Source organism: Protopterus annectens, unplaced genomic scaffold (genome assembly GCF_019279795.1).
Source record: "Protopterus annectens isolate FY-2018-M unplaced genomic scaffold, PAN1.0 ctg68960_obj.part0, whole genome shotgun sequence".
Taxonomy (NCBI): domain Eukaryota; kingdom Metazoa; phylum Chordata; order Ceratodontiformes; family Protopteridae; genus Protopterus; species Protopterus annectens.
This window is the reverse complement of record NW_025056694.1, coordinates 1-7,498: the sequence shown is the minus strand read 5'-3', so window position 1 is coordinate 7,498 and position 7,498 is coordinate 1. Positions and strand designations below refer to the sequence as shown.

The 7,498-nt window shown below is 42.6% G+C and overlaps 3 non-coding genes across 3 annotated transcripts; all 3 read right to left on the bottom strand.

Moving 5' to 3' along the window:
• Window positions 1-1,583: 1,583 nt before the first annotated feature.
• TRNAR-UCU lies at window positions 1,584-1,673 on the bottom strand. The gene is given in 2 exon segments: window positions 1,584-1,619; window positions 1,637-1,673. It is a non-coding gene; the product is annotated as a tRNA-Arg (tRNA).
• Window positions 1,674-3,597: 1,924 nt separating this feature from the next.
• TRNAR-UCU lies at window positions 3,598-3,687 on the bottom strand. Its single transcript is given in 2 exon segments — window positions 3,598-3,633; window positions 3,651-3,687. It is a non-coding gene; the product is annotated as a tRNA-Arg (tRNA).
• Window positions 3,688-5,612: 1,925 nt separating this feature from the next.
• Window positions 5,613-5,702, bottom strand: TRNAR-UCU. The gene is given in 2 exon segments: window positions 5,613-5,648; window positions 5,666-5,702. It is a non-coding gene; the product is annotated as a tRNA-Arg (tRNA).
• Between the last annotated feature and the right edge of the window lie 1,796 nt (window positions 5,703-7,498).

Below are 7,498 nucleotides of genomic sequence, written 5' to 3'. Positions count from 1 at the left end.
TTGCAAATCAACTTTGTTTTAAGGAATAAAGAAACCTTACCACCTGATATCTATTTTTACCGTCATGTCTTCTATGGCTACATTTCTGAGGCACCGTGCTGCAGGAAAAATAGCACAATGCTTAATCACTATTTAAAGCAAAAGCAGGCAACAAGTTTGGGTGGTTCTTCCAGGTAGAAAGCACCATTGCAAACACACAGAGTGGCTCTTGCATGAGGAAATTTAAGCTCTGCTCAAAAGCTGCATTTAGGTCACAGAGCTGACCTGTGCTGAGGCTGCTAAGGAGCTAACACCTGGTTGGCTAAGTCCTCTGTGCCAACTCTTGTGGAGAATTAGGAATGCATGGAGCTGGTTTCTTTCATCAGTGTTGTAGTGAAGTGGTTATGTTGTTGACTTTGTAATGTAAAGGTTCTGAGTTCAAGTCTTTCTAAGGCTTCTTTCCAAGATTTCATGTGTAGAGCTAAAGTTGTCAGAGGAGTTTTAGATGTGAAATTTTGTCTGCCATCTAGTGTAGAGGACTAAGGCGATGAGGTGTTATCCAGTTATCCCTTATAATCTAAGGTTTGATTCCCCCAGTCCCCAGACTCTATTTGCCAAGTGTTTGCCTCTGAGCAAATCAGTTGAAAACACAGTGCTCTGGGGCAAGTAGGCTAAATGTCTCGTCACTGTCCTGGTCTGCATGCCTCATAACTGTACATAAACGGTCGCTGTCAGGTAATGAGACAAAAACTCATTGCAGCTTCCATTAAGAAGCTTGACTATAAGTACTGACCAGCAATCTTTAATCAGTTAGACAAGGCGATTCCACTAAGACTCACATGCTCTGTAATATTCCCTGGCTCCAACCTGAAAATGCTGCAGCAAGATTAGGTTCCACCTTAGGCTTTTTCTGTACCCAGATTATTTCCCACATCTCAGAATGCTGTCCTGGTTATGGGTTTCTATGAAATTAGTGTATTCAACCTCCCTTTCCTGCTTCCCTTCTCTTCCCAAGAAATACCATTCCCACTTAAGGTGCAGAAGTGGTGAAACAAAACATGGTGGGTAGCTGAGCTTTCCTAGCAATGAGGCCTGACGCTAAATTTCTTGTAAATTTGGCAGACATTCCAATGACTAAATATGTGCTGCAAGGAAACACGGAAGTCAGCCATGGACTTTCAGCTTTTAGAGTGATGTTGACGTAAGGAAATATGTCAACAAAACTATACCCCAGATTATTCATCTCCATCTTTTAAGTTCATAAATTTGCCGACATGTGGATAAACTGGCTGTCCTTCTCTGCCCCCTTTCAGTCATGATCCATTCTTCCAAGACCAGGGTAAATGCAACGTATGTAAATAGTGACGAGTATAGATACACATACATGTACGGAGGATTCAGAACAGCCAATAGGGGATGATCACTATGGCAGGTTGGAGGCATCCAGATTACCTAAAGAAAACTGACAAAACACAGCCTGACCCAGAGGACAGACTTGCAGCCTATCTTTGAGTTAGTGCTGTGAGGTAGGACTATTGGCACTCTGCCAGCTGCTGCCATTTATTAGAAACAGAGTAGCAAAAGCCATTTGGGATTCTAAAAGCCGACTCTGGTGGGACTCGAACCCACAACCTTTGAATGCCTTTTACCATTTTACTAGAAGTCCAATGCGCTATCCATTGCGCCACAGAGCCAGTAGAGCACCGACCTTTTTTGCTCTTAATTCTTCCTCTCTTTGACTATAGGCATGGTCTACACTCATCACAAAGATGTGTCTTTACACACTTTTAATGAGGTAAGGTATTCCACAAAACTTTCAAAGCCCACTCATACACATCTCATTAAGACTCTCACCAGTCTTGCTACAAGAGAAGCAGCTTGCTTGCTACTAACATTTAGCCAAGCGCGGTCACTCCTTTCCATCACTCTTGGTGGCCCAACATAACCGAAGTGTTCTTAGCAAGAGTCCAAGCCTTTATTTCACCTGTCCAACATAACAGTTTTCAGAAGTTCATGTTTTCCACAGCAAGGTAGATGCAAATCAACTTTGTTTTAAGGAATAAAGAAACCTTACCACCTGATATCTATTTTTACCGTCATGTCTTCTATGGCTACATTTCTGAGGCACCGTGCTGCAGGAAAAAATAGCACAATGCTTAATCACTATTTAAAGCAAAAGCAGGCAACAAGTTTGGGTGGTTCTTCCAGGTAGAAAGCACCATTGCAAACACACAGAGTGGCTCTTGCATGAGGAAATTTAAGCTCTGCTCAAAAGCTGCATTTAGGTCACAGAGCTGACCTGTGCTGAGGCTGCTAAGGAGCTAACACCTGGTTGGCTAAGTCCTCTGTGCCAACTCTTGTGGAGAATTAGGAATGCATGGAGCTGGTTTCTTTCATCAGTGTTGTAGTGAAGTGGTTATGTTGTTGACTTTGTAATGTAAAGGTTCTGAGTTCAAGTCTTTCTAAGGCTTCTTTCCAAGATTTCATGTGTAGAGCTAAAGTTGTCAGAGGAGTTTTAGATGTGAAATTTTTGTCTGCCATCTAGTGTAGAGGACTAAGGCGATGAGGTGTTATCCAGTTATCCCTTATAATCTAAGGTTTGATTCCCCCAGTCCCCAGACTCTATTTGCCAAGTGTTTGCCTCTGAGCAAATCAGTTGAAAACACAGTGCTCTGGGGCAAGTAGGCTAAATGTCTCGTCACTGTCCTGGTCTGCATGCCTCATAACTGTACATAAACGGTCGCTGTCAGGTAATGAGACAAAACTCATTGCAGCTTCCATTAAGAAGCTTGACTATAAGTACTGACCAGCAATCTTTAATCAGTTAGACAAGGCGATTCCACTAAGACTCACATGCTCTGTAATATTCCCTGGCTCCAACCTGAAAATGCTGCAGCAAGATTAGGTTCCACCTTAGGCTTTTTCTGTACCCAGATTATTTCCCACATCTCAGAATGCTGTCCTGGTTATGGGTTTCTATGAAATTAGTGTATTCAACCTCCCTTTCCTGCTTCCCTTCTCTTCCCAAGAAATACCATTCCCACTTAAGGTGCAGAAGTGGTGAAACAAAACATGGTGGGTAGCTGAGCTTTCCTAGCAATGAGGCCTGACGCTAAATTTCTTGTAAATTTGGCAGACATTCCAATGACTAAATATGTGCTGCAAGGAAACACGGAAGTCAGCCATGGACTTTCAGCTTTTAGAGTGATGTTGACGTAAGGAAATATGTCAACAAAACTATACCCCAGATTATTCATCTCCATCTTTTAAGTTCATAAATTTGCCGACATGTGGATAAACTGGCTGTCCTTCTCTGCCCCCTTTCAGTCATGATCCATTCTTCCAAGACCAGGGTAAATGCAACGTATGTAAATAGTGACGAGTATAGATACACATACATGTACGGAGGATTCAGAACAGCCAATAGGGGATGATCACTATGGCAGGTTGGAGGCATCCAGATTACCTAAAGAAAACTGACAAAACACAGCCTGACCCAGAGGACAGACTTGCAGCCTATCTTTGAGTTAGTGCTGTGAGGTAGGACTATTGGCACTCTGCCAGCTGCTGCCATTTATTAGAAACAGAGTAGCAAAAGCCATTTGGGATTCTAAAAGCCGACTCTGGTGGGACTCGAACCCACAACCTTTGAATGCCTTTTACCATTTTACTAGAAGTCCAATGCGCTATCCATTGCGCCACAGAGCCAGTAGAGCACCGACCTTTTTTGCTCTTAATTCTTCCTCTCTTTGACTATAGGCATGGTCTACACTCATCACAAAGATGTGTCTTTACACACTTTTAATGAGGTAAGGTATTCCACAAAACTTTCAAAGCCCACTCATACACATCTCATTAAGACTCTCACCAGTCTTGCTACAAGAGAAGCAGCTTGCTTGCTACTAACATTTAGCCAAGTGCGGTCACTCCTTTCCATCACTCTTGGTGGCCCAACATAACCGAAGTGTTCTTAGCAAGAGTCCAAGCCTTTATTTCACCTGTCCAACATAACAGTTTTCAGAAGTTCATGTTTTCCACAGCAAGGTAGATGCAAATCAACTTTGTTTTAAGGAATAAAGAAACCTTACCACCTGATATCTATTTTTACCGTCATGTCTTCTATGGCTACATTTCTGAGGCACCGTGCTGCAGGAAAAAATAGCACAATGCTTAATCACTATTTAAAGCAAAAGCAGGCAACAAGTTTGGGTGGTTCTTCCAGGTAGAAAGCACCATTGCAAACACACAGAGTGGCTCTTGCATGAGGAAATTTAAGCTCTGCTCAAAAGCTGCATTTAGGTCACAGAGCTGACCTGTGCTGAGGCTGCTAAGGAGCTAACACCTGGTTGGCTAAGTCCTCTGTGCCAACTCTTGTGGAGAATTAGGAATGCATGGAGCTGGTTTCTTTCATCAGTGTTGTAGTGAAGTGGTTATGTTGTTGACTTTGTAATGTAAAGGTTCTGAGTTCAAGTCTTTCTAAGGCTTCTTTCCAAGATTTCATGTGTAGAGCTAAAGTTGTCAGAGGAGTTTTAGATGTGAAATTTTTGTCTGCCATCTAGTGTAGAGGACTAAGGCGATGAGGTGTTATCCAGTTATCCCTTATAATCTAAGGTTTGATTCCCCCAGTCCCCAGACTCTATTTGCCAAGTGTTTGCCTCTGAGCAAATCAGTTGAAAACACAGTGCTCTGGGGCAAGTAGGCTAAATGTCTCGTCACTGTCCTGGTCTGCATGCCTCATAACTGTACATAAACGGTCGCTGTCAGGTAATGAGACAAAAACTCATTGCAGCTTCCATTAAGAAGCTTGACTATAAGTACTGACCAGCAATCTTTAATCAGTTAGACAAGGCGATTCCACTAAGACTCACATGCTCTGTAATATTCCCTGGCTCCAACCTGAAAATGCTGCAGCAAGATTAGGTTCCACCTTAGGCTTTTTCTGTACCCAGATTATTTCCCACATCTCAGAATGCTGTCCTGGTTATGGGTTTCTATGAAATTAGTGTATTCAACCTCCCTTTCCTGCTTCCCTTCTCTTCCCAAGAAATACCATTCCCACTTAAGGTGCAGAAGTGGTGAAACAAAACATGGTGGGTAGCTGAGCTTTCCTAGCAATGAGGCCTGACGCTAAATTTCTTGTAAATTTGGCAGACATTCCAATGACTAAATATGTGCTGCAAGGAAACACGGAAGTCAGCCATGGACTTTCAGCTTTTAGAGTGATGTTGACGTAAGGAAATATGTCAACAAAACTATACCCCAGATTATTCATCTCCATCTTTTTAAGTTCATAAATTTGCCGACATGTGGATAAACTGGCTGTCCTTCTCTGCCCCTTTCAGTCATGATCCATTCTTCCAAGACCAGGGTAAATGCAACGTATGTAAATAGTGACGAGTATAGATACACATACATGTACGGAGGATTCAGAACAGCCAATAGGGGATGATCACTATGGCAGGTTGGAGGCATCCAGATTACCTAAAGAAAACTGACAAAACACAGCCTGACCCAGAGGACAGACTTGCAGCCTATCTTTGAGTTAGTGCTGTGAGGTAGGACTATTGGCACTCTGCCAGCTGCTGCCATTTATTAGAAACAGAGTAGCAAAAGCCATTTGGGATTCTAAAAGCCGACTCTGGTGGGACTCGAACCCACAACCTTTGAATGCCTTTTACCATTTTACTAGAAGTCCAATGCGCTATCCATTGCGCCACAGAGCCAGTAGAGCACCGACCTTTTTTGCTCTTAATTCTTCCTCTCTTTGACTATAGGCATGGTCTACACTCATCACAAAGATGTGTCTTTACACACTTTTAATGAGGTAAGGTATTCCACAAAACTTTCAAAGCCCACTCATACACATCTCATTAAGACTCTCACCAGTCTTGCTACAAGAGAAGCAGCTTGCTTGCTACTAACATTTAGCCAAGCGCGGTCACTCCTTTCCATCACTCTTGGTGGCCCAACATAACCGAAGTGTTCTTAGCAAGAGTCCAAGCCTTTATTTCACCTGTCCAACATAACAGTTTTCAGAAGTTCATGTTTTCCACAGCAAGGTAGATGCAAATCAACTTTGTTTTAAGGAATAAAGAAACCTTACCACCTGATATCTATTTTTACCGTCATGTCTTCTATGGCTACATTTCTGAGGCACCGTGCTGCAGGAAAAAATAGCACAATGCTTAATCACTATTTAAAGCAAAAGCAGGCAACAAGTTTGGGTGGTTCTTCCAGGTAGAAAGCACCATTGCAAACACACAGAGTGGCTCTTGCATGAGGAAATTTAAGCTCTGCTCAAAAGCTGCATTTAGGTCACAGAGCTGACCTGTGCTGAGGCTGCTAAGGAGCTAACACCTGGTTGGCTAAGTCCTCTGTGCCAACTCTTGTGGAGAATTAGGAATGCATGGAGCTGGTTTCTTTCATCAGTGTTGTAGTGAAGTGGTTATGTTGTTGACTTTGTAATGTAAAGGTTCTGAGTTCAAGTCTTTCTAAGGCTTCTTTCCAAGATTTCATGTGTAGAGCTAAAGTTGTCAGAGGAGTTTTAGATGTGAAATTTTTGTCTGCCATCTAGTGTAGAGGACTAAGGCGATGAGGTGTTATCCAGTTATCCCTTATAATCTAAGGTTTGATTCCCCCAGTCCCCAGACTCTATTTGCCAAGTGTTTGCCTCTGAGCAAATCAGTTGAAAACACAGTGCTCTGGGGCAAGTAGGCTAAATGTCTCGTCACTGTCCTGGTCTGCATGCCTCATAACTGTACATAAACGGTCGCTGTCAGGTAATGAGACAAAACTCATTGCAGCTTCCATTAAGAAGCTTGACTATAAGTACTGACCAGCAATCTTTAATCAGTTAGACAAGGCGATTCCACTAAGACTCACATGCTCTGTAATATTCCCTGGCTCCAACCTGAAAATGCTGCAGCAAGATTAGGTTCCACCTTAGGCTTTTTCTGTACCCAGATTATTTCCCACATCTCAGAATGCTGTCCTGGTTATGGGTTTCTATGAAATTAGTGTATTCAACCTCCCTTTCCTGCTTCCCTTCTCTTCCCAAGAAATACCATTCCCACTTAAGGTGCAGAAGTGGTGAAACAAAACATGGTGGGTAGCTGAGCTTTCCTAGCAATGAGGCCTGACGCTAAATTTCTTGTAAATTTGGCAGACATTCCAATGACTAAATATGTGCTGCAAGGAAACACGGAAGTCAGCCATGGACTTTCAGCTTTTAGAGTGATGTTGACGTAAGGAAATATGTCAACAAAACTATACCCCAGATTATTCATCTCCATCTTTTTAAGTTCATAAATTTGCCGACATGTGGATAAACTGGCTGTCCTTCTCTGCCCCCTTTCAGTCATGATCCATTCTTCCAAGACCAGGGTAAATGCAACGTATGTAAATAGTGACGAGTATAGATACACATACATGTACGGAGGATTCAGAACAGCCAATAGGGTTGATCACTATGGCAGGTTGGAGGCATCCAGATTACCTAAAGAAAACTGACAAAACACAG